Below are 2933 nucleotides of genomic sequence, written 5' to 3' on the forward strand. Positions count from 1 at the left end.
AACTACTTTCCATAAATATGTGTACATATCAATTAGAAAAATGTATTTTTTTTACATGTTATCACCTAAACAGTGATTATGATTAATGAAATTTCTTCTAAAAATGTGATGTTTACCTGCAGCAATAAAAATAAATTCAAAATTCTTTATTCGTCATCTAATCAATCAACTACCCAACAAATAAAATATTTAAGCACATCATTGCTCCTACTGCTCTTACTCCTGCTCCTACTGCTGCGGCTATGGTTGCTGCTACTGCGGCTGTGGTTGCTGCTGCTGCGGCTGCTGCTTCCACTTCTTCTTTGGATGTTGCAGATTTCATGAACATTTATTTCTCTTTTCTTCAGATTGTTTATATTCAATTATGTCGGAAACTAGTAAATAACAAAGTAATGCTAAGTGGGATGATGATGCCAACATTAAATTTATAGATTTGTGTGAAAATGAAATTAGACAAGGACGTAGACCAAACACTCATTTAAATAGGGATGGATGGAATAATGTTGTCGAAGGATTCAATAGAGACATGGAAAAAAACTATGATAAAAAATAAATGAAAAATTATTGGGATAACATGAAAAAAGATTGGATTCATTTTAAGAAGTTGATGAGAGGGGAGACAAGTTTAGGATGGGATGCGACGAAAAATACAATTATGGCAGATGATGATTGGTGGGAGCAAAAAATTAAGGTACATCTCTTACATTTTTCTATATGTCTTTATTTTTTCTTTCATTGTTAAATTGCTTGGTTAGTTTAAAGTAATTTTTGATTTTTTTTACAGGAGGATGATTGATACAATAAGTTCAGGAAAATAGATCTTTCACTTATATGGTATCGCTATGATGCATTGTTTTTTGATATTGTTGCTATTGGAGAAAGAGCACGTGCAGCGAATCAAGAATAAATGTTTGACATCGAAGTAGATCTTGATGAAGAAGGAACAAATAATATTGGTGGCTATGACAAAAAACACTTTATCAATCCTAGTGATGAAGGGAATGATGAAAGTGATGATATACAGAATGTGGATTCTATTATATTTCCTAAGTCGTCACTTAAAAGACGAGGTTCAATTGATGACACTGGCACTGGCAATCAATTCAAAAAAATAAGGCAAAATCTGATGCGGCATCATTGAGAGAGGATATATACCTTTTAGTGGAGTTTATGTCTAGTAAAAGCACTTCTACATCCCTTCATCAATAAGTGTATGAATATGTTGGCAATATTTTTTGATATTCCTCTTAGGATTGGAAAGTACAACTATGTTTGCAACATGTTTCTTAAGAAGGATGTACGTCAACTGTTTCTTAAGATGGAAACTGATGAAGCTCGTAAATCTTGGTTGGAGTATAATTATCAGTTACACCTTGAGAAAATGGGATGATTGCATTGCTATGGTTAAATATTTTTATTGTTTAATGTTCGAACATTATAGTTGTGCATGTAAACTTTATGTATTGTTAATGTTTAGTTGACATTATGGTTTTGCGTGTAAACTTTATGTATTGTTAATGTTGTGGTTGTATCCTTAGACCTTATCGTTATTGTTGTTGTGTTGGCCTTAATGAATGTGGGAATTTTATTTATTATTGTGATTATTTTTCTTTGATGGAATAGTAATTTGAGAATTATAATGTGATTTTTCAAAGATAGAAATGAGTGCGGTGAAACAATGGAGTTTCTAAGAAATCTTGAAATTGGGTTGTTGGAAAAACTTTCATTCTTTACTAATTTGAGGCATTTCCATTTTTAGTTAAATGGAGATTTGAGATATTAGCAATGTGGTATGTCCTCATTTAAGTGATTTGTTAGATGATGAAGATCAAGAACTAGAAGAGATTCCGAGAGAGAAGAAGGATTGGATGGCTTTATGTCATATAAAAAATTACATTTTGATGTATTGTGAAAGATACATATGCAAAGAACCTTGTCATACATGAATGCACTCTAGAAATGAGCTTATCCAAGAGATATTACGAGGAAATGAGACTCGTTCTTATGAAAATTTCTGACTGAAGAAGGAGATGCTCATTACTTTATCCAATGACCTAACTGATTAATATGGGCTTAAACCCATTTGTGGAATGTCTATACATGAAATTTTAGGCATATTCTTGATGATTTGTGCACATGGAGTTGGAAATCGAATGATACAAGATATCTTTTAATATTCTGGAGAGACAATTCATAGACACTTTCGTAGTGTTTTAAAGACCGTTTGCAAGCTTGCAAGAGATATCATTCAAGCAAATCCAAATTATAATGATGGTTGCGATGCTTACAAGCCATGTAAACAAAGATATCTCCCTTTATTTAAAGTAAGTAACCCATTTATGATAATTTTTTATTCCGCATTGTAGATAAAAAAAAATTATAGTGCATACCCCTACTCCCCGACCAAATTCCTCTCCTCAACCAACCTGATGTTTGTACACCCTTACTAGTATTGAATATCTATAAATTTTTTATTTCTACCGTCAAATTGTCAATATATAAAATTAAATTCATTTAACTAAGATGCTTTACTAGTTATAGCTACTGGCTAACTGTATTAAATATTATTTAACTAAAAAGTTCATTACACACTAACTAATTAACACAGAACAAAATTCACCATGTCTTACTTAAATTAGTAGTTTAAATATTAAATATTAAATAAATCAACATCACATAATTTGTCGAAATGTTGTGTTCAATCTATCTCTTCTATAAACATCACAATTTTTGTTTGACTCAATCAATTCAATTAATACCCTTCTAAACCTTCTTAATATATTTGCATCAAGTTGACAAAAATATGAGATAATACTAAAAATCTCTCTTAATTTACATCACTTCTTGTAGGACTACATTGGAGCAATTGATGGCACACATGTTAAAGCTAGATTACCGCAAGGTCAAGAGATACCATATATTGGACGTAAAGG

At 31.2% G+C, this 2933-nt stretch overlaps 1 pseudogene; it reads left to right on the forward strand.

The window, feature by feature from the left end:
* Positions 1–364: 364 nt before the first annotated feature.
* Positions 365–1390, forward strand: LOC129872463 (L10-interacting MYB domain-containing protein-like; annotated as a pseudogene).
* Positions 1391–2933: the final 1543 nt, after the last annotated feature.

This window comes from Solanum dulcamara, chromosome 11, assembly GCF_947179165.1.
Source record: "Solanum dulcamara chromosome 11, daSolDulc1.2, whole genome shotgun sequence".
NCBI lineage: Eukaryota > Viridiplantae > Streptophyta > Magnoliopsida > Solanales > Solanaceae > Solanum > Solanum dulcamara.